The sequence below is a fragment of the Trachemys scripta genome, chromosome 7, assembly GCF_013100865.1.
Source record: "Trachemys scripta elegans isolate TJP31775 chromosome 7, CAS_Tse_1.0, whole genome shotgun sequence".
NCBI lineage: Eukaryota > Metazoa > Chordata > Testudines > Emydidae > Trachemys > Trachemys scripta.
Genome location: NC_048304.1, coordinates 23,102,284 through 23,127,065, shown reverse-complemented (window position 1 = coordinate 23,127,065; position 24,782 = coordinate 23,102,284). Strand labels below are relative to the sequence as shown.

At 43.9% G+C, this 24,782-nt stretch overlaps 1 long non-coding RNA gene across 2 annotated transcripts; it reads right to left on the bottom strand.

The window, feature by feature from the left end:
• Window positions 1-419: 419 nt before the first annotated feature.
• Window positions 420-24,452, bottom strand: LOC117880840. 2 transcript variants are annotated; one of them, XR_004646626.1, is made up of 4 exons: window positions 24,389-24,452; window positions 11,849-11,965; window positions 1,558-1,639; window positions 420-542 (listed from the first exon to the last, which is right to left on the bottom strand). It is a non-coding gene; the product is annotated as an uncharacterized LOC117880840 (long non-coding RNA). The 2 variants fall into 2 exon arrangements; XR_004646627.1 differs by lacking the exon at window positions 24,389-24,452 and adding an exon at window positions 23,343-23,413.
• Between the last annotated feature and the right edge of the window lie 330 nt (window positions 24,453-24,782).

Below are 24,782 nucleotides of genomic sequence, written 5' to 3'. Positions count from 1 at the left end.
ATTTTATTCTTTTAGTGATAAAAATTTTGTCTGAATTCCGTTTATATATACAAAATATATTAACTGACCGTGCGGTTTTTCTTTGTTTGTTTTGGGGGGGATTCGATCTCTCTTGCGGCATTTGCAGGATTTAAGATTTTTGCATATGGGAGCAGGATAAAAATGCAAGAAACAATGCAGGAGAGGGTACTACAGGGTGGGACAGGGGTAGAATTAAAAAAATAGTCCCATACAGGGCTCTAGTACAGACGTTTGGGCTTGGGCTGGAGTCCAGGCTCTAGGATCCTGTGAGGTGGGAGGGTCCCAGAGCTTGGACTGGAGCCCAAGTGTCTACACAGCAATTAAACAGACCCTTAGCCTGAGCCCGAGTCAGCTGGCGTGGGCCAGCCGTGAGTGTCTATATTATATTATATTGTTTTGCCCATGTTAAAAATTCTTACCACTGTTTCATTGAGAAGCTCTAGTGCCTCAATGCTTCGGAGCAGGGACTTGTAATTTAGCAGGGAGGTCACACTGGTTCAGGGTTGTGCCTTTTGCCGTCCCTGTAAAATTCACCCAAATTTGGCCGAGTTATAAGCCTCTGTAAAATCACAGTTCAAACATTCTCATTGGAGATTTGAGAGCGCTTGGAGCTAAATTCTCTTCTGAGTGTTTGATTTTGCAACCTTAATGTTCTTTTAGTATAGGTTTTTAAATGTAATTTACCAAAACAATAGCCAGTGACCTTTAGTGACATCTAAACCTGTCCCAGGTTTCCTTCCAGAGTTTGGAGACAAACAAAAGCTTTAGAGAAATGATATATTATGACATGCACACATTCAGCCACTGCATGGCAAACTCTGCTGACGGGGTTAATTCATTTCAAAAGTTGGCTGTTGGTCTGCAGAAACAAGGAGGAGATTCATGCAGTTGCAGAGCATGGCTGGTTCAAGCAATGAATATGAATGAAAGGCCCAAGATTCAGCAAGCAAACTTCTCTCCTGCCCCAAATTCCCATGAAATGCCAGATGAGAAGAAGGGTCGTTCATATGCCCCAGGCAGAGCTCCACTAGGATCGGTGTCATCTCCCCTCTAGCATCTGGCCCCAGCTGACAGTCACAGCATTAGGACTTTAACAGTGTAGAAAGCAGAGCAAGGTAGGAGAAATAAAGCAGAGGTGGCAAGTTAGCAGTATTGCTGCTTTGAGACTGTAGAAATTTTGACCCATCAGACATTCTCTTCTATATTATGTTATTATGCAACTCAGTCATAGAGCTTGGGTCATTAAACAATACTGATGGGAATGCTGTGGAGAACTCCAGCCACCTATCATTATATCACTGAATTGCGTCTTTGATCTCTGTGGTCAGAAATATCTGATTTATATCACACTTTAATAGCTCCCAAAGAACCTTAAAAAAAGTTACCACAATGCTTATGGGAGAACTCTTGAAAAGCCAAGGTAATCATTGACAAAAACAGAACTTCTAACTTCAGAAACTTCTAATTAACAAGAGGGTCCTCTGTAACATGCTACCTTCCCCACGACAACTACCCAAGTGACAGGCAGATTTCTACCTCCAAGATGAAGATTTCTATCCACAAGTCCGACAAGAGAAGGATGGAAATGCGTGTCACTTCTTGATCGTCCCAAGATAGCCTGCGGAGATGAAAATGAAAGAAAAGGTCAGGCTGAAGCATGCGTGTGCCTGTTCTGGGGATATACCCCATGTGTAAAAGAGAGCTTCCTTCTTAGTATGGCCCCTCCTACTTCATCAGGAGTCGTCGTCTTTTCTGTTCCTACGAAGTAGGATACATTCATAAGTCTGGACATGCAGACACATAGCAAGTCCAGAAACACACAAAGGATGTCCAGGTGTAATAGGAGAAGGTTGTGAATTCAAAATCTACCTTCTTCTCTCTACTACTAAAACCAGATAACCAGTGGAATTCAGCACACCTAAATGGGGACCCATAAAGGGCATATATCCTACAGAAGGGACCTTTCTTGTAAAAATCTGTCACAGTCCAGCCCTCTCCCAAAACAACACCTACAAATTATCTGATGGGGTACTTTTTTATTTGCCAATCTCCAGTAAAACGGGATGAAAACAAAGTATTCTGATTCCTTATGCTGCTGAGACCAAAATGGTAAAGAGTAGTATAGTTATGATGAAGGGAAATCAAGACAGGCTTACATATGACAAGAAATTGCAAAAGCTAGACAATTTCACTTAGAAAAATGGAGAGTTAGAGGGGCTTTGACAGTGGTCTTACTGAAAACAGATCAGATCTTTTGTGTAACAGACACAGTATAAGAAAAAGGGGTCACTCAATGAAACTAAAGGCAAGGAAATTTAGAACAAATTGAAAGGACAGAAAAGCTGAATCCTGTTAAGGATCATTTAAAGAGCTCCCATTATGATTGTTTACCTAAATGAGCTGTACCATCCAGGCCCATAAAAAGGTGAACTAAGAGTATGTCTACAGAGTTACAGCACTGGCAGTTACAGCGCCGCTCAGAAAGCGCTGAAGGGAACCCGCTGTTGTGTGTTCACACTGTCAGCTGCCTGTGCAATAGTGTATTCACACTTGCGGCACTTGCAGCAGTATTCGGAGTGGTGCACTCTGGGCAGCGATCCCATAGAGCATCTCTTTCTCTTCTGCCACTAAGAGTTGTGGGAAGACGGAGGGGGTCGTGGAGCATCCTGGGTCCTGTCCCATTGCTCTGTGATGCATCACTTCACATCCCAGCAATCCCTGTGTTTCCGTCCACATTTGGCGCCATCTTTTAATGGTTTGTGTACTGTGCCCTCTGCCGCTTCGGTCTGCAGGAATGGATCCCGCACTGTTGACCAATATGCTGCTCACTCTCACCAACACATCACAAGTGGCAGTGAAGTTATTCCTTAAACTACAAAGGCAAGAGGAGTAAGACATTGATCTCGCCATGCGTGGTAGCTACAACATGAGATTGCTTGTGGCATTCACGGTGGTGCTGACCACAGTGGAATGCCGCTTTTGGGCTTGGGAAACAAGCACTGAATGGTGGGATCACATCATCATGCACGTCTGGGATGACAAGCAGTGGTTGCAGAACTTTCGGATGAGGAAAGCCACATTCATGGTACCGTGTGATGAGCTCGCCCCAGCCCTGTGGTGCAAGGGCATGAGAATGAGAGCTGCCCTGCCACTGGAGAAGCGCGTGGCGATTGCAGTGTGGAAGCTCGCTACTCCAGACTGCTACCGATCGGTCACTAACCAGTTCGGAGTGGGAAAGTCGACCATTGGACCCATGTTGATGGAAGTGTGCAGGGCCATTAATCACATCCTGCTCCAAAAGACCGTGATTCTGGGCAACGTGCATGACATTGTGGATGGCTTTGCACAAATGGGCTTCCCTAACTGCGGAGGGGTGATAGATGGCACGCACATTCCAATTCCGACACCAGACCACCTACCCACCGAGTCCATCAATCAGAAGGGTTCTCTAGGCGTTTGTGGATCACTGTGGGTGTTTCACGGACATTAACGCAGGCTGGTCCAGAAAGATGCATGATGCACGCATCTTTCAGAACACTGGCCTGTTCAGGAAGCTGCAAACAGGGACTTTCTTCCCAGACCAGAAGATAACCATAGGGGAAGTCGAAATGCCCATTGTGATCCTGGGAGACACCGCCTACCCCTTAATGCCTTAGCTTATGAAGCCATACAAGGGGCACCTTGACAGCAGCAAGGAGCGGTTCAACAACAGGCTGAGCAAGTGCAGAAGGGCTGTTGAGTGTGCTTTTGGCCGTTTAAAGACCCGCTGGTGCTGCCTATATGGGAGGCTGGACCTGGCCAATGACAATATTCCTATGCTTATAGCCGTGTGCTGCAGCGGGTACAGACTGGCGCCAGAAAGTTGATAAGAGTGTGTTGGCATTGTCTGGGGGGCACACGGAAAAGAGTTTTGGGACAGCAGCTACAGGGGAGGGCGGGCGCAGAGCTGCTCCGTTTGTAGTGCTAGTAGTGCCTGGAGTGTGTCCGCTTGGCGCTCCATAACATTTAAGATCCACTCCATGGCTTCTTCCTGGTGTGCCGCGTTCTCCTTTCAGTCCCTCTTCTCACTGTCCCACCACTCCTTCAATTCTTGTTTTTCGGTGGCGGAGTGCATCTTGACCTCATGCAGAAAGTCCTCTTTTAGTTCTTCGTGGCCGCTTTCTAATTCTCCGCAGCCGTTTAGCCGGAGATAACAAAGAGGGGGGTTGGACTCCCAAGATCAGATCTGTGAAACCAAACGGCAACATTTTACAGAAGCAGTATTGTTTGCACTGTAGGGGGGGGGGGACTCATAATCATTCCTGTCCCCACATTTTCCACAGACTCTGTTCATTATGGAAAATATCTTGCTGCTGAGGGTGACCAGGGAATCAAGGGAGGGTCTTCTCCAAGACTGCACCTTCTGCCCTGGCCCTTGTGGCTTGCCTGTATGCAGCAATGGTCCCCACTTAGTGACGGCAGAGTAGCACAGGAAAGTTACCCTGAATGGGGCAAGAAAAGCAGCTCCGCCAAAGAACCTGCGGCAGCGGATTGCCCTGTAACTCCATGAGAGTTTCCTGGAGATCTCTGAGGCACATTCCCGTGAAGTGAGGGAGTCAATCAACACCCTGTTCTGCCGCTCAGACTAGGCATGTGGTGGTACACGCATCATACAGACACAAGCCTGCTTTCTGCAACCCTCCTGCCCCCAACAACTCACTTCAGAGATTCCCAAAATCAAAGCCACTTACCAGGGGCCTTCTCTCCTGTTTGCGCTTCGCCAAGATCCGACTGCTGTGACTGGCTACCCTCCTCTGGGGTAGGGAAGAGCTCCGGGTTGCATGCATCTCAGACCTCCAATCCATCCTCTGTCTCTGAGTCCCCCTCCCCATCCTCATCCAAGATTTCCTCCTCCTGGCTCGGTCCACTCTCGACTGGCACGCGAGACACCGAAGTATCCACAGTGGCCTTCGCAGTGGAGGTGGGGCCTTCACCGAATATTGTGTCCAGCTCTTTGTAGAACCGACAGCTTATGGGGGCAACACCAGAGCAGCAGTTTGCCTCCCGCGCCTTGCGTATTTTGGATACGCATTCCGTAGCTCCTTCTCTTTGACCCTGCACTGCCATGTGTCCCAGCCATGGCCCCTTTCTGTCATGCATCGTGAAATCTGTCCATAGGTATCGTAATTCCTATGACTGGAGCGCAGCTGGAACTGGACAGCTTCCTCTCCCCAAATGCTGATGAGGTCCAGCAGCTCGGCATTGCTCCATACGGGGGATCACGGTGCTGTAATCGACCAGGGTGTCTATACTGACACCGCACCTCCCGTCGGGGTGGTTTTTTTACAGCGCTGCAACTGCTCAGTTTCTGCGCAATAAGTGGCTTGGCAGTTTGTACACTTCGGGAGTTACAACGCACAAAGCTGCTTTACTGCGCAGAAACTTGCCAGTGTAGATAAGGCCTAAATCAGATACATGCATGAAATCAAAATCTCCATCCTTTTATGACAAAGCCCACCTTGTCAAGCATTTTAGAGAGCCATGGCAGGTCAGTCAGGTTAGAATTGTCTACAATTGGCACTCCCATAACTGTGACATTCTTTCTGAGGGCCGCTCATCTACATACTACCTATCATTTTGGTGCCTGTGGAAAGGAATCTGATGGGACTGTCATGCTCTGTCCTCTTATACATACATGTTTCCGTTCCTCAGATAACTGGTTTGATGGGTTTGCAACCTGTATTTCACCCATATAGTTTACTAATTCATAAGAACTTTCATTCTCTGGTGCATTTTAGGAATTTTGCAAACTTTAATAGTGCTTATAGCCTTGTCAGCCATCTAACCCAATGATTAAACAAAATCACCTTAAAGGAAAAGCCTTGTTTAATATTTAAACACAAATGTTAAACTGCAAAACATTAATTTTTAAAATGATGGTTACACTAATAGTAGAGCCAGGACAGAAGCTGCTTTGTTCTGTTGGAAATTAGCCTCAGTGATGCTGTCCCAAGTGATGTAACTTGTGTAGCGATATGGCAGACACCACGAAGTAGCTCCAAAACACCAACTAGTGTTTAAAATTCTATTTACTAAAGGTCAAATCCCTGACACAGTGCACAGCCCAACACTGCCCTGGGATTCCACAGGTCCATGTGGGGGTGAAGGAAAGAAATCTCCCCCCCGCCCCCCGCCCCCCGGCAAGAGTAGCAGTACTCTACAGCTGCTATTGCAGCCTCAGAGCTGCAATAGTATCCGCAACTGCTTTTGTGTCTGATCTTTGTCTACTTAGACAGTAAGCTCCTCAGGTCAGAGACCGTGTTTTGAAGTCAATGGGAGTTTTGCCACCAACTTCCATGCAAGCGGGGTTGGACTGTATTTCATATGGCATTGTAGCAGTGCGAGCACTCAGCCCTGCGGCGCCTCCTGCTGGTCTTCTCTGGGAATTAGCATTTCCAGCCTCCGGAGCGCCCTCTGCAGGCCAGTGTCCCACTGCCGCTTGGCCCCCGTGTCCCTCCCAGGACTCCGGTGCCCCTTTATCTGGGGTGCTGCCCCCTGGCAGTAACCCCTCAGTCTCAGGGTCTCCCCTCCCCAGGGAACCCCTACCCCCATCTTGCCTCAGTCGTAGGCTACTGCCAGTCACCAACTAGCCCCCACTCCCTGGGGCAGACTGCAGTATAAGCCATTCCTCACAGGCAAGAGGATTTTGGACCTGCTGCCTTTCTCTGCAACCCAGTACCTCTGTGGGGTCTTGGACAAGGCCCTGCAGCCTGGGGAGTTGCCAGCCTTGAACTACCCAGCCCCTCTGGCCTTTCCCCAGCCCTGCCTTACTCTAGGTACCCTGAGCTTCCCAGCAGCCAGGCCCCTCTCTCTCTGAAAGCAGAGAGAGACTGTCCATGCTTCTGGCCCATGCCCTCTTATAAGGGCCAGCTATGCCCTGATTGCACTGGCTACAGCTGTGGCTGCTTTCCCCCATCAGCCCAGCTTTTCCCCTACCACAGCCCTCTCCCAGGGCTGTTTTAAGCCCTTCAGGGCAGGACCGGGGTTACTGCCCCGCTACAGGCACCAAAGTCCATACATACAGTGCTCAAGAAGAAAAATACTGTTGTACCCACTCCTGAAATGCAGCCACCTCTGGAGGGGAATGTTATGCTTGTTTACCACTAACGCTACACAACAGTTTAGGAGAAGTAGTAAAGAACAACATGACAAAAACCAACCCTGCTCATATTGTCGAAATGTTTATTTGTGAATCAATGATAAAAATGTGCCAAAATTGCTATGTATTTTATTCAATCAGCTTTAATAACTGAAAAATATAGAGCTAACTCAGGGCAGCCAGAATGTAATTGACATAGCTGCAATTTAATGAATTCTTGCAGAAATGTCTGTGGGGTCTTCTTTAATCACTGCAAATGATCAGAGATTTGTTGGGGGAGGGCAGGAAGCAAGCAAAGCTTTTCTGGGTCATAAGAAAGCACTAATCCAAGACCTATAATCCAATGAGAAAGTGGATTACTTAAGGAAAAGACTCCGTCTCTATAGTGAAGGTTTTCTCTACCCTTCGAGATAAGCCAATAAGTTCAGATGAAATGTTAACAGCCTTGAAACTTTGCCAGAATCTATGATTTTCAAATTAGTATTTTTTGGAAGTTACAAAAGAAAATGGTAATTTGTCTATTCTTGCTCTGTTGCATTGCGTAGATATTGCTGCACTTCACTTCCAGCCCAGGGCAAAACTTGGGCTATACTAAAATCCCAAAGGAAAACCCACTCATGGTATTTCCAACACAAGCCAAGGAGCAGAAAAACTCTCACAAGAAAGACAGTTCTCAGGAGATTCCCAGACCAAAACCTCTGGATAAACATCTGAAATGCTTAAGGTTCAGTAAGAAATTGGCCTTTTCTACTGCACCTCTCACACAGATCCTTCATACGCTGCTTGTCCATTTAGGTTGTACAGTCTTGGGGGCAGGGACCATGAACTTATGCATTTGTGCAATGCCAGCACTACCTTTTGGGCGCTGCTGCGATATAAATCATTACCCGATGCCATGGGCCAGGACTAAACAATGGGACCTTCTTGTCCCATCAGCCCGCACCAGTCCAGGTATCAAGTATTGGTGTCAAATTCAGCAAACAGGCGAGTTTTAATACATGAAAATTCATTCGACACGATGCATCCAAGTGATCAGAGAGCAGCAAGTGAAACACATGGACCAAGTCAAATTAGAACAAAAATGAAAAAAGTCTATGAGAAAAAAATCATCTGTGTATCACTCTTTTCCCACCTCTTAACTACAGAGTGCTGGTCCATCCAACCATACACTACATCTCTAAATTAGAGACCGTCTAAACAAACACTACTATTGATGAGAGCAGCCCAGAAAGGGTCCCATCAGAGGGATCAGTCTTGTGCTAATCCTAGTTTGACAAAAAAATTCCTGTGGAGACAAAACGGGTTTGGGCATCCTAACGCTGAGCTAAAATCCCACTCTTTCCCCCTTGTATAAAGCAGGCAGTCTCACAAAGAATCAAACCATAGATTATCTTCAGGGTTATTGTGATTCGACTATGAGCTTTCTCGTCAGGCTGCCAATGGGGAAGGAGAGAGAGAAAGCTTTCTGAATCAGGCTGTTATCATTTATACCACATTACAATCCAAAATGAAAAACGACTTGCTCCAGATTTGATAGAATAAAGCATCTTGAGATGCAATAGAAGTATCCAATTTTCAATAAAGATATTAAACCTAAGCTTCAAAAAAAAAAAAAAAAGGGAATAATTACATCGTTTTTTGCTTTGAGTTTTAATGTTAAAAGTGTCAATTTATAAAACTAGGTGAACAGCCACAATTTATAAACAGACTGCAGCTAATTAGGCCCCTTTTGATCCTTTATTTTGCCTAGAAGCTTCTTTAAGAACTTACACAAAACTCAAGGTTTCGGCACACTTGTGCACTGGGGGAGGGAAGGAGGGCTCAGCAGGGCATAATTCTTTATGCTGTTTGCTTAAGGTAGACATCTCATCATTTCCTAAACCATACAGTACCATCCCGAAAACCAGCGAACACTTGCTAGCAGTGAGATCTGCTATTATTTGAGATCTTTGGATGGGAGGCATTATAGAGTTTTATTATAAATAATAAAGGATTATTATTAATAACATGATTTTCCATACACACGTTCTCAATCTGAATGATTTTAGATTAAGAAAACAAGACAGAACTCATGTCAAGTCTTCAGAAGAGCTCAGAGTGTATATGTCTCCTCCGGAACAGGCTGCCTCTGAGAACAAACTGGCTTCTGACTCTACCCAGTGGCGGCATTCTTAGAAATGTAAAGGTGCAGTGTAGAAAGAAGAAAAGCGTTGCAGTTTCATAGATTTAGATTATAGTATAGTCTTCCAAATGAAGAGATGGAAGCCCTCTCACTTTGGACACCTAATACTAAACTATCAAATAGAGTGTAGGGGCCAAATTCTGTTCTGTTTCACCATGCAAATCTGGAATAACTCCAAGAAAAATAATGGCTTTACTCTGGATTTACACTGAAGTAAAAGAGTGTAAAATTTGGCTTTAGTGGGCTAGACAAGATGGGACCCTATAGGAATTTTCCACCTGTAATTTTGTGGCTATACTATATCACACCATCTTTTTTCTTTCCACGATGGGATCCTCCAAGACCTGCCTCAGAGATCTCAGGGTCTCCCATCACCCTACTCCCAATTTTCCCCTTTGTTCTCTCTGGCCCACACAGACAGACACACTGCTCCTGAACTGAGATTTGTAGCAGGAGAGACAGGATTGACAGTCATGAGCTGTCTGTTTCTGGAGTTCTAGGAGACTCGCCACAGCAGCAGATACATGACACCTTCCTTGCCTTGCCGCAATAGGAAGCAGAATCATCAGGCACAATGGATGTACAGTAGTCTGGCTCCCACAAACACATCTGGAGAGCCAGTGGAGCCAGAGTGACTCAAGGGCAACGGTCTCAACTCAGCTGTTAGTTGAGTTGACTCCTGGGCTGAGTAGAGGATTTTTTTGTGTCTTACTTCATCACTGAGAATAAAATGTGGGGTGAAAACAATGAGGTTACACAAATATTAGCTGCTATGTTGCAACAGGAAGATGCTTACGAGAAAGAGGAATTTCAAAAGAGATTGGAGTTCCTGGGAATTGCAACTGGCAGGAACTCTTTCTTTTCAGCCCAGGCTCATCTACAGGTCAGACAGTTAACAAAGCAAGTCTAGGCATTGCCAGAGACCAGTCCAACTGGGAGGAAAACCCCAAGCCATCCATCCCCTAGACCTAGTGTGTCACAACTGTGAATTCTGTGTAAAATTGCCCACGCCAAAGACTTCCAGATGACCAGGCAAAGAGTAACAATAGATATGGAATTGCACCCAGGTATGTTAAAGCATAAGCCTGAGAGTCTGGACTCCTGGGCGCTTAGCTGTTGGCTTCCAGGGGCGGGGGGGCGGGGGGGGAGGAGAGACTATACTCACAGACTCTGTGTGATCGTGGGGCATTCACTCAGGTCCAAATTTTACAGGTATTTAGGAGTTTCTCCACTCAGCAATGCAAGCCCTACATGATTTAGGAGCCTAAGTCACTTTCCAAAGTAACTTAGGCACGTAGAAGCCTAAGTCTCATTGAAAGCCAATGAAAATTAGGCTCCTAAGTCATTTTGAAATTAGGCTCCCAAGTCACTTAGGTGTTGTAATGCTGAGCAGAGCAACACTTAAATATCTTTAAAAGTCTTGGCTCAAGCATCTCTGAGTCTTTGTTTCCATAAAATGGGGGAGAGACATGCCTGTATCACAGGGAGGAGGGGGGATTGAGGGTTAGGTTTAATGCATTAATGTCTGTAAAGCACTTTGAGAGCCTTTGATTAAGGTGCTAGAACAAGGCAGTGCTATTGTTAAGGAGCTGTTGCTTCAGCCTGAGCCTAAGAACTGTAGGTGAGAGAGAGAGCCCAAATCCTCATCCGTCTTCCGTCTTTGGAACAGAAAGGGAGGTGCTAAACCCCTCCCGCTCCAACCCAATTGTAAAATAAGACCAGTCCCACTTCTCTTGGCCGCTGCAAGTCTTCTGCCCCCACCCACCTTCTTTGACCCTAGAGACTCTCTCAGTATTGCCCAACTGAGCATGCATAAATTCACACCACCCTCTGCTTGGGCTGCAGCATCAACCCATGCCCACCTCTGCTGCTTCCTAGATTGAGGGAGGATATCTTGGGGAGCAGCAGGGAGGTTCCGTGCATCAGGGGGAGGGACAAGTTGGGACTCACTCCTTCCAAGAGTCTAGCTCTAGGCAATCTCTCTCCCTCTTCCCCAACACAGTGCCCCCTATACAGTGAACCTATCGTTCTGAAGTTATAACACCCCTCAGGATTAGCCAACTAAATCTTGGAATGCGAGTGCATCAGTGTTCCCATCCAAAGGGCCCAGTCCCAGAACAGAGATCCTTATCCAAACCACAGCCCAGCCCCATCTCAGGTCTTTGCCCACCTCCCCTCTCCTACAACATGAATGTTTTCATTTTAACCCTATTTACAATCCCGTCAGGTGTATAACATTTTATAATTTATCATTCAGATACTGAACAACAACTCTCAGCCACCATTCATCTTTCACGGGTTCCACATGTCCAGACAGAGCAATCCTCTCAGCTTCCAGAGCCCCCGTCCCCAGGTTGTACAATGCCCTGGTTTTCTAGACACCCCCAGTTCCAGGCTACACAATATTCTGATTTTCCAGAGCCCCTTCCCTATTCTGTGCAACCCTCTGACCTTCCAGACATCCTAGTCCCTCTCCTGGAATCTTTCGAAAAATTGATCTTCCTCACCCCAATCAGAAGCTGTCCTGCCTTGTTATTTTACTGCCTTTCTTCTTGTCTTCTTCAGGTACATCTGCTAAATCAGTCTTCACCAGGAAGAGCAGGAGGACACAGAAAATAAGATACCTGTAAGAAGGCAGTAGAGTTATTTAGTCTCTTATGCTATGGATTACAATATTAATTATTTAAAAGCAACAATCAGTACAAGCCATTTAGACAGCATGAGAGATGGTGGTGGCTACTTTAATTTATTCGCCTTGTCATTTCATATAGGTATTGCCTTCCAGATGCTGGCAGCTAAGGACTTTCACACAGCAATTCTGTTTTGTGAATAGAGTGAGACCTAAAAGCTCAGGTTAAATATGAGAGAGACAAGGTGGATGAGGTAATATCTTTTATTGGACCAACTTCTGTTGGTGGAAGTGACAAACTTTTGAGCTTCATGGAGCACTTTCTCAGGTCTGGGGAAGGTAACCAGAATGTTCAAGCTAACTACAAGGTGGGACAGATTGTTAAGTATAACACATGTTGAGGGGAGATCACTGAAAATGGAGTGGGCAATTAACAGTCACAGGACAAAATAAGGGCAGCACGCAGCATGATGTGTTACAAATCATTCTTCTCAAATCTGCAAAGTAAAACCAGGCTATAATACAGAAGCTCTTCAATCCCATTCCAAAGTCACCATTCCCATGTAACCCACCCAAGAATCATTAACCACTCGGTCACAAAAACAACAAGGAGTCCGGTGGCATCTTAAAGACTAACAGATGCAACTGAAGAAGTGAGGTTTTTTACCCATGAAAGCTTATGCCCAAATGAATCTGTGAATCTTTAAGGTGCCACCGGACTCCTTATTGTTTTTGTGGATACAGACTAACACGGCTACCCCCTGACACTCGGTCACAGTTCCTTTTGCCTCTGTTCCAAGGCCCCACTCTCCAGGCCTTGTAACAGAGAGTGTCACGACTTTGTAGCTCTCCTGTGAGTCTTCTCCTGCAACAGAATTCCCTACCTGTAAGTCCTACCCCTGCTCCTGAGATCCACTCTCCAGCATCAACCCTCTTGTGTTGGACTCAGCTTTGCCTAACCAGGGTGGTTTGTCTCTTTCTTCATAGGGGCCTCTGCACAAGCTCTCCTTTAGCTCAGCAAGGGTTCCCCAGCTCTGGCCAGTCCTTACCATTGAACTTTTACCCTTCTCAATTGTTCTCTGTACCAGTTCTCCTGTGCTGCTACTGCTTCTCCTCCTCTTCCCTGGGTCTCTCCTTTGCTTCTCAGGCAGCTGTCACCTGCCCTTCTCTGTCTCTCTCAGTCAGTGCTCTCAGGCACCTCTGACTCACAAGCTCTCTCCCCTCTCTAGTGCCCAGGAGCCCTCTTATAAGATCAGTTGGAGTGAGCTGACAAGTTGCAGGTGCACTGGCCTCTTCCCTCTTAAAGGCAGTGTCACCTGGTGGCAGGCTAGTAAATAGATTTTCCAGAAGACAGACGGAGAAACTGGGCACAGAGAGGTTGAGTGTGTTCCTCAAGATGTCAAAGCAAGTCAGCGATAGAGCCAAGAAGAGAACCGAGGTCTCTTGACTCTCCGTCCAATGCTTTAGCCACAAAACCATCCTTCCTTTCTTCCTTCTTTCTCAGGAGCCACCAATATTTCCATGGAACTCAGACAACTATTACTCACTGGGAGCAATGAGGTGGTGATCAAGATGCTGAAGATAAACACTGGAACTTGTTGATCCAGATAAAAGGCTATGAAACACTCTATTCCAGAAACAATTTCAAGGAATCACAAGGGCTCTGTTGGCTCAATTCCTTTTGTGCTTCTAACACAGAGGGAAACATTGTCAACTGCAGGTGTGGATGCAAGTCAGGGAAGACATGACACTTGTATATAGGTTAGCTTTTGTTGTGGGCTTTTTTGTTTGTTAATTTACCAGTCTCAAAGGGAGACTGTCAAGGTTGGGAGACTCCAAACTTGACCTCCCGTCTCTTTCTTCTCCCTTAAATCAATTTGCAAGATCCAAATAGCTATGTTTTGCCACTTAAAAATAAAATAATATATGTATTTTGAAAGTTAACCTCCTTTCCCCACTATCAGCTACTCAAAGTACATGCAACCGTACAACAACAAAATGATGTGTGCTGATCTACAGTGCGAAGCAACTCTACAATGGCAAGCTAGGTCCTGTGCATCCCAGCGCTCAGCAAAACTTGCAACCAATCAACAAAATCCCATTTAACACTGAACAATACTTTGCAATTCAATTGCACCTAAGTCCAAATATCTTAAAATACTTAAATATTAATTATGTCTCCTAATCCCTCAGTGGGATAGGTCTGTTTTACTGATGAGGAAACTGGGGAACAAGAGAGGTTAAGTGACTTACCTAAGGCCATATTGATACACTGCCTGACCAGGAGAAGAACTCAGCAGTCCTGACTCCCAGCCCCTCTCAGAGAACTAGACAATGATCCCCCCATTGCAATACACTGCATTTTGTTTTTTCTCCAGTAGTTATGTCTGCTATTTCATCTGATTTTAAATAAATCTGTATAGTGCTTGTAGTCCCACTAATTGCGATCATATAAAGTAGAAAGGGAAACTGTCATCTCTTTCATTTCTTCACACCACCCTCAACCAGTGCAGGGCCATAAACTACAATACATTCCCCAATGCTTCGTCCAGCCCCCTTTAAATGATTCTGCATTGAGAGATTCCACCATTTCCCTTGGGAGGCTATTCTGAAGTTTAATTGTATATCAGAAAGCATCTCCTTTTGCATTCTGGGTAGGAACCTCTGAACTCTGCTGTGCTGTTCTATAACGGGGTCTAGATCCTGTCATTTTAACCTCCACTCTCTCTCAAGCTGATACAAGTGAGGGAGTCTCAGGACACATTTATAGACCAATCACTGAGAATTAACTAGAAAAGCTGAACGAACTCTTGGATATTTGTTATAAGAAAAATGCATGGCAGCTGCCTATGGTGCTGCAATCAGGGACAGTCAAAAAAATGGGGAAACCACCATCTGTGAACACACAGTTCCAGCACAGACACTAGCTGCAGCTGTAGTCTCTCACTCAGCCGATGCGGTTTGCTAACTGCTGGTGTAAATATAGTAACAGAGTTGCACATATGGCAGGCCACAGGGGCTGCTTTAATTTTAGAAATCAAAACTATCAAGTAATTAAGTTAGTCATCCTTCCGCAATTCAGGACCAATACAACCAGTTCCAGAGGCAGTGGTCACAACCACTGTGGTTTGTTTGCGCGCGCGCGTGTGTGTGTGTGTGTGTGTAAGCAGCAACTGTCAGACACATGATTGTACTTTTCTGAGTCTAGTTTTTCAAACCAGTATCAGACAAAATTAGAATTCAGAAGAGGTACCTTAAATAAAAAAATCTATGTCTGTGGGTCTGCACTGCAGCATGTCACTATGAGAGGAGGTGTTTGAGATTCAGATCCAGGGCATTTTTGATATGAATAAATAGGTACCAAAATCAGGGATGAAAAATGTTCTGCATGCGCTAGCCTTTTTACCTCTGGAGGCAAAGTGTATGTTCAGATGTATCTTAGCTTAGCAAGTGAAAGGATTTTGGAGGCCTCAGCGTGGTTCCTTGTGAACATTTATCAACTTTGCAAAGTCACCACACAATTCCTAATCTTTTTTTCAGGAGAGGCTTGGGAATAGCTGAAAAAATCAGAGAGCAGGTCAGGACAGAGGTGCACCAGCAGAGCTGCCTGGGCATCCAGATGTTGCTGGAGCTGAGAAATATTGGCAGAGCTGTCAGGATCCTGAGACTGGAATACGAGGTGGCGTCTCAGGTCAGGCTTGAGGTGGATGGTATAGCTCTGTGTGTGGACACTGCACAAATCCTAACTACATGATGCCTATCAGCAGCTAGTCTAGTTCTGCTGTGCTAAATGAGGGTTCTGGGCCTTTTTACATTGATATCAACACATCCTGAACACTTACAATAGAGACCTTGATGCCGCAAAGGATAAGCAGCTTTCTTCAGGGAGTTTATCCTGCGAAGCAGCACCATTTGCATCAGGAGGGCTGCAAAACCCATCAATATCTTTCTCTTCCAGTTAAAAACCAATGAAGGAGGAACGCAAACAAGTCAGGGAGGGATTTTCTGTTTCTCTAGTCAAACATGCTAGGAGCAGTTCAAAAGAGGCTAATTAAATTCCAAAATCCCCAAGCAAACACGCTAATAATGATTTTGAAATGAGCAGTTAACCAAGGAAGCTTTCAAGGTGGGCATAGTTTGATACAGGAGAAAATGTGCATAAGAGAGAGCTGTACAATGTGTGTGTGTGCAAGAGAGAATAGCTGTATATACCCTATCTATACAAGTGTATATACGTGCGTGTGTGTGTGCGCACACATGTGAAGCACGCACTGTCTCCCCGTGTCAAAGGTGGCACAGAGAGGACACTTTTGCCCATTACTTTGCACTATTGAGAAGAAAAGCAGCCTGACTGTTCCCAGTGAAGTTTCAGATGTACAGAAATGATTCCCTTTCACTTACATATCTGGAGCTCTATTTAGCTACCACAAAACCAGGCCAAAAGAGAAGCAAATGCATTATTTACCCTCTCTTGCATGGCAGTGTGGAGTTTTTTAAAACCCAACCTTTCCCCCTTCATGTCTCACATCATCATTCCGGGCCAAGTTCAAGGAACAGGCGTCACGGCCTACAACAGACGCAGAATAGTTAAATGTAACGTACAAGTTCGTTAGCCAATTGCCTTATGGACCTCCACGCCTGATACTTTTTGGCCCTGCATCTTGTGTCATCAATTATGCCAGCACAAAGTGAGCTTAAAATGCTGCTATTCTGATCTGAAGCAGAGAATCAGATCCTGTGTGTGTAAGATGCATGTCGGACCTACAGAGAAATTATGAGTAACTCATCAAGAGTGCCTGGGAAAAATCTAATTTAAGTACTTATATGGTCCCCACTACCATAGTATCTGAGCACCTCACAATCTTTCATGCATTCATCCTTACAATAACCCTAGAAGATAGGACAGTGCTACCATTTCCACTTGACCATCTCAGAGAAGGGAATTGAACCCAGGTCTTTGAAATCCCAGGCTACCAACCTAATCACTAGGGTGGATAAAAATCAATTATTTAAATTAAATATAGGGGGGTTTAAATAAACCTATTTAAAATTAAATTTGAAATTATGACAACCTATATTAAGGCCTAAAATTATTATAATCTATTAAAATAATTTAAATTAAATACAAAAAATAATAAGCAGTACATGTTTGCTGCCAAGTTTTAAAGAAACTCAGACCACTGAACTGATGGAAATCACTGGCTAAGCACCTGGAACCAGAGTTCGTTGAAGTGATAAAACAGCTTTTGTCAGAAGTAGCCTCTTCTGCAGGTGCAGAAAGAATATCTTCTTCATTTCAGTTTATTCAACTAGTTCAATTCAATGACTAATTCATTCAAATTTAAGGAACCAATTGGGGACTGAAAAAGCAAGAAAGCTTGTTTTTCTCTTCCAACCTAGGAATAACAACGAGGATGAGATCTACTAGTTCTAAAGTCTTGAAAAACATCATGATCAGAAACAGTCAGTTGAATTCAATAATTACAAATAAAGGAAGTATTATTTAGTAAGTTAGTTAGTTTTCAATGCAAAACATGTTCAGATACCCCGCCCCCTTATGTTTTCAAGCACATTTAAGGTAGTTTTATTTAATAAAAAAAATTAAATGTTGTTTTTGTGCATGTTAATTGAGTTTGAATTTCTATCCAAATACAACTTGACACAAACGGCAAGTAAAAATTCAATCAGATAAAAAGTAACGTTATGTTGCTTAAATATATTTAGTTGCAAATAAACAAGTTTTAATGGTTACCAACCAATGAGAATCAACCTTTCTTTAGGAAAATAACTAAAAAGTACACATGTAAAACACAATTAAAATCAATAATTTAAATCAAGTTTTTCTGCTTGTTGATTTAAATCCTGATTAAAATTGGTAACTTAAATTGCTTTGATTTAATCAATCCACCCTGCTAATCTCTGGACTATCTTCTCTCTTAATCAAATGTCAACCAAACATAAGTACGTAGCTCTCCTCTCTTCCTGCATCAACCTATTCTCCTCAGTTCTCATGTTCTCCTTTTTCCTGTCTCTAATTTGCCCTTCTTTTCTGTGTGTTCTCACCCAAGCCAAACTGAATTAATCTTTTCAGGTAAGACTTCATGACATTCATTCACATGCTTTACTAAAATTCAAATATACCTACCTCTTTACTTTTATTCACTAATTTTTTAATTATATAAAAATTTAAAAAATAAAGCTTTTCCTGCAAAATATATTCTTCATAACCCACTGTTGCTTATTACTTATGGCTGGATCATTTAGATGTTTAACAATTGTGGTTTTGCTCTTAATCCTTGTTTTATTGTTTGCTAGGTAAAATATATAAGTATAGAGTTAGACTTGTAGTATAGTAATTTCCAGGATCACTCTTCTTTCTTTTTTGAAAATCAGTACAACAGTTGCCTTTCTCCAACCTTCTGGCATCTCTTCCTGATGCCCATGACATCAAAAGGAATTGTCAGTAGTTCAGCAAATTTGTTAGCTATTTCCCTTAATCCCCTAGAGATTACAACAGGTTGATTGGTGTGGATGTATGTTTCCCCTAGTATTCTTGTAATTCCATCAGTTGCTTTCTGTTGGAAAGAATTAGATCCAGGACGTCTTCTTCTCTAATTGAAATCTCTACTTTCTGGATCATAAATTGTCTTCCACACAGCTTCAAAACCTCTTTGATGATGCTTCCGTTGTATAAGGCGCTGGTGAGACCTCATTTGGAGTACTGTGTGCAGTTCTGGTCTCCCATGTTTAAAAAAGATGAACTCAAACTGGAACGGGTGCAGAGAAGGGCGACTAAGATGATCAGAGGAATGGAAAACCTGTCGTATGAAAAGAGATTAGAGGAGCTTGGGTTGTTTAGTCTGACAAAGCGAAGGCTGAGGGGGGATATGATTGCTATCTTCAAATATATCAGAGGGGTTAATACAAGGGAGGGAGAGGAATTATTCCAGCTTAGTACTAATGTGGACACGAGAACGAATGGATATAAACTGGCCGGGGGGAAGTTCAGGCTTGAAATTAGACGAAGGTTTCTGACCGTCAGAGGGGTGAAATATTGGAACGGCCTTCCGAGGGAAACGGTGGGGGCGACGGACCTGTCTGGTTTTAAGATTAAGTTGGATAAGTTTATGGAGGGAATGGTTTAATGGTAAAACATAGTAGCCAAGGAAAACCAAGCAATGGTACATGAATAGCATAATGGCCAACAAGGGTCAGGCTAGAGACTCTTGCCTATATGCTCGGGGTATTACTGATCGACATATTTGGGGTCGGGAAGGAATTTTCCTCCAGGGTAGATTGGCTGAGCCTCTGGAGGTTTTTCGCCTTCCTCTGCAGCATGGGGCAGGGATCACTAGCAGGAGGGTCTCAGCCGATTGAAGTCACTAAAACACAGGATTGGGGACTTCAACGGCAGAGTCCAGGGAAGGGTCTTGCGGCCTGCAGCATGCAGGGGGTCAGACCAGATGATCATAATGGTCCCTTCTGACCTTAAAGTCTATGAGTCTATGCTTGAGAGGCTGTATTTGTTATCCAACAGACTTCCAGGCAGTTAAAATCCCACATCAGTGTATCTTTTGGTTTCAAGTGCCATAAGAATTGGCCTAGCGATTGTTTTGGCCACCACATTACTGGAAAGATATTGACAAGCATAAGAGGGTGTTAAAAGAAGAGTAAGAAAAATGATCAAGGACATATATGGTGCAAATTAATTCCTTTGAATACCTAGAGGCAGAATGGAGGAGCTCTCCATCTCCTGTCCCGCAAGCCCCGGCTTGCAGTCAACCCTGCAGGGTGACTGGACTCCTCTCTCCACACATGTGTACAAACCCTGAAGATCCCATCTCTCCAGGGTAAAACACACACGACAACAGTCATTTTAACTTTACATAGCCCTCCTGTTCTTCAAAAAGCAGCTCTTCCTGAAGTGACATCACAGATAGCTATTTGTAAGATTGCCTTGGTTGGCCAGAGAGTCCATCTAGGGGTCAGAACAAGGAACTGGGAGTCATGATTCCCAGCTCTGGGAAGGAGTGTTGTCAGGTAGTTAAGAGCAACTGAATTGGAATCAGGACTCCTGGGTTTTTATTCCACATTCTGCCACTTGACTCACTGTGTGACCTTGAGCTAGATACTCAACAGTGTTATGCCTCAGTTTCCTCCTCTTTAAAATGAGGAAAATAATAAGTGTCTAACACATACTACGTATGCATTTGAAAATTAATGTTTGCAAAGTGTCTCAGGTAAAAGGTTCCAGAGAACAGTAAAGTATTATTGTTGTGAGGTGGCCTGGGCTTGTCTTGGATGGTGCTAGGAGCTCTGATCTTTGTATATGAATTTCTTCCAGCACTCCATGAGTTCTTCTGCACAGCAAAGTTAAAGGGAGTGAGAGTGAGAGAGAGACATCCACATTTGATTGGCTGTGACTAGCTGCAATTAAAAACTATAATTTATTACCCTGGATTATGAGTATAGTTTCAATGCAGAGAATTAAGGTTTTCTTCTGAGATGGAAATAAAGATTAATTTTTAATTTCCTTTCTCATTGCACATTTAAGAGCAATGGACTCTGCAGAAAACTATAGGTCAAAATAATTTTATGGGGGGATGACAATGTTCCGTTGCTGAATAATTTAATGCTCTTGTTGCCTTTTTAATATTTGACTGCAGCTCCCTCATGTGAGACGACAGCAGCAGATGCTGTGTGTGTGCTTGTGCTGCAGCAGTTAGGTCAACGTGACTTTGAGACAACAAGAAGTTTCACTGTTCAGCGCTCGGGTGAGCTTCAGGACTTCCCCTGCTGGTGTGAGCTGCCTCTTACAAGCCAGGAAGATACAGTTTTTAGAAAGGGATAGACAGTAAGTGCTGGAACGGGGGTGGAGTGGGGGAAGGGGAGGGGTTGTTGCGATGAGATGAGCGTTTGGGGAGGCAGCATGAACCAGAACAGAGGGTGGAAGAGTGCATTCAGCTGCACAGCAGGTGCAGTTCATCTGGGACATGCTAGGTATATTCAAACTACACAGTAGATCAGGGTAGTCAATAGGCAGACCGTGGGCCAAATCTGGAGCACCAGATGCTTTTGAATGGGCCACAAAATCTTTTTATTTACTTATTATTGTTATTACAGTGTGAAATAGGTTTCTCTGGAGTCTGGACCTTGACTATATCTTGACCAAGAAATTTGGACCTTGACAAAAAATAATTGACTCCCCTTGTAGTAGATGCATTCCCACCTGGGGTATGCTGGTTATAGTAAGCAACATCCAAGAAGTTAAGTTTGCAGGCAAAGCCTATTATTTATATTTCCATAGCACATCAGTTGAACACCATAAAAATTCTGGTGAGATGATGGATCCCACACAAAGGCTTTGCTACGAAGGCTACATCGTTTTCCAAAAACAACTCTTAAAAGGTAGCTAAACTGGCACAGTAAAATCTGGGAAATGTCCCTCCCCCCCAAACTTCCAAACCCAGTAGCACCCAAAGTAGGGTTTAATGCAGCAGGAGAAGGGAGTACTAATTCATGTGTATCCATTGCTTTCAGGAACGGTTTTTCCTATGTTAGTCACTCTTCCTGATGCTTCAGGATGACACTGTTAAATGCCTTGGGCCCAATACCTGACCCTTTAAAAGCTGCTATCAGAGGATCGCTCATCAAAATACTAAAATGGTGTATATCATTGATCCAAGACTAAGAAATTAACAAACAAAAACTAACCATGCTAGTGACTTGGATTCCCAACTAATCGAATAACCCCCAGGCTTGCAGCAGCGTGCACTAGAGGACCTAATACTAGGCCTTTCCATCTCTAGTTTTTGTGTTTTATTTACAATAATTGGTATCTCAGGGTATAAATGGGATTAGATGCTTAACTGCTTGAGGGTTAAACTGATGTCTATTCAGGGTCAGGGAGGAATTATCCCTCAGGAATTATCCCACTAGCAGACACATCGGGGTGAGGAGAGTGTTTTGTCAGAAGAGGGCTTATTCCATGAGTCAACTCCTTAGAACAGCAGAGGGACCTCAGCTCCTTCTTGTCTCCACTATGTTTTTAGTGTAAAGCTCTGCTAGATGATGAGAAAGGGGACATTTAAAAGTGATCATCCCAGGCAGATAAAGAATGGCAATTGCACTGTGACTTTATATAGCACCTCTCACCCAAGGATCTCAAAGCAGACAGATTATTGTAGCTACCCAGTAAGCTGGTTTTCAATATGTTCTAGAGTAGCTATCCCTCTTGGATGTCAGGACTACACCTGATTTCAGCGCAGTACACTAGCAGAATTAAACACAGTTCAGTGCAAGCCACTGCTGGCTATGTCTGTTCCTGCTCAGTCACTGGAGTCATGGTGCATAAGCTGACTCTGAATGAGACTGCAATTTCATGAAGCAGAGTCTTCTCTGGGAGGAAGTGTGGCTTTAGGGAATTAATCCCCTTTGCTCAGCAGGCAGGCATTTGACTCTTCTCATGCTCTACCTACAGTTGTGGGAAGTCTGTTAGGAGCCAGTCCTGAGCCTGGGGAATGGAAGATCACAATATTGTGCGGCTCTCACCAGAAATTAGGTTTAAAGTTGTTTCCCCTCTCCATTCTCACTGCTTTTTGGATCGGAAAATCGAGACTGGACATATATGTGCACACACAGACATGCACACACTTTCTCTTATTGGGATTCATCTTCCCAAAATTAACAGGAATGTCATTTTTCTATCATCTTCCAAATGGTCAACTTGATTAGACCTCAAAGGTGGCTTAGTAGATGACTACAGACCAATATTGTGGCTCTTAAATTGGAGCTACGTGAAATAAAACAATGAAGGAAAAATGGAGATAGCAGTTAGCATGATATTGGGTAGCATAGAACAAAATCAGACAGTGCACCACATCAGCACGCTAAGAGAGCAGGCCATACCACCTTGTTAACATGCAGATATCAAGTTCTACATAGATGACCGTCTCCTTATGCAGGAACCAAACTTTTTTTGAGGTTTGAAATTTTGTTACATATTTTTTGTTACATATTTTTCCCCTGTCTCCAGGGTGCAGGCAAAAGACAGTTCCTGTGATATTTCCATCCTCACTACATATAGGAGAAGCCAGAAATCACACGGGGAAGTCTCTTCCAGCTGAAGAAATTAATATATGTCACAATGGGCCTGCAGTCTTTGGGTGCTTATTCAAACCATACCTCAGCCTTTCTAGGTTTGTCAAAAAACTCAAAGAAAATTAAGTAATTCCTGCAGATAAGCTTCCCCAAGTCCCCGACGTTCCAACTGTATTACTCGTCTCACATCCACTTATCACAAATGTAGCATCTGGCAACTGGGGACTGTTCTAACCATTCAGTGCCTGTTTACTGCCACAGGCTTACCTCACCTCAGCATGGTTAGTCATTAGATTGGGAGACTTCCATGGAAAACCCAGGAACTGCAGAAAGTGGGTTTGGTGATTCCGTATGGAATGGTCTTCCTTCTGAGTCAGTGCTGAATCAAACCACCAGCATAACGTTAAGAGAGGCTGGGTTTAGGATGAGGTTTAAAAAAAGAGACCCTAAATGTCTGTAGCAACTAAAGTTCTCATAGCACTTTTTGCAAGAGCAGGCGTATTTACCTATTGTTTTGGATGATTTCCAACTTGGATAATTATTACATTCTGCCAGGCTAAAGTCTCTGTGTATTTTCAAGTTGGATATGGAATTTTACTTCACTGTCTGTCTTAAATAGTTGTGTCACGTACACTCTTAGTCAGTCAACCTTTTTAAACCCTCCCCGCCAAAAATGTGGATCTATTTCAATAATGGAGGAAGCATTTCCTCCATATAAAAGGCCTTATTCTGACAGTGCAGAGCACGCCCAACTCCCATAGATTTCAATATAGAGTTGCAGGTGTTCTGCACCTGTCTTGATCAGGCCTAAAGAGTGTGTGAAGCCAGATATTCAAGTACTCTATGCCCACAATTGGGGTCAGATTTTCAAAAGAGCTCAGGTTCCCAGCAAGGCTAGATTTTCAAAAGTGTTCAGTATCATTCAGTCTGACACTTGTGGACAGATTTTCAGAAGAATCCAATATGCAGAGCTCTTTTGAAAATCTGGATCTGAGCTTTGAGACTGACTGGGACAAAAGGAGATAAAGAATTGAAAGCTATTACAGTGAATCCTTCTCAGGCCTTTCAACACATGCTCAGTATCCAGTAACCAACCGGTATCTGAGCACAAAGCCTGGTACGTTTCTCCCAAAATGGAGTTTAGATGTTTGTCTTTTCTGAACTTACTGTTCTAAAAACACGAGTAACCCTGACATAGCAACTGCCTCCTCCTTATCATAGTCACCAAAAAAACTGAAAAAAAATCAAGCAGCACAGACTTATCTTCCACAAGATGTTCAGCCACCCAGGTTTGTCTTACTGATTAGCTTCTACTCACTGTTTCACTGGAGTTTTGCTGTCTTGTTTTTGAACACAGTGCGTGCTTGCCACTTCCTGAGCTGGTATCAATTTGTACCTCTGGAAAATGGGATGGTTTACATGGGGGATCCTCACCATTGGAACCTTTTGATAATCAGAACAAACAGGTGCCCCAATTTCATGGGAACATGCTGGAGTCCTAGATGATTATACTGAAATGAAGGCTATGACCTAGTTTCACTATAATAAATAGATTGGCCAGTGCTCCCCATTCAGTACTCTGGGCAGATCCTCCCTTATTAACTTGCAGATGAACTCTGGATCCAGTTGCCTTTGTATAGGGTTCCATGGATGAGCAGTGCACACTGCTATGGTGGGAAGCTCCACGCCTTGGAGTATACCAGACCCATGAG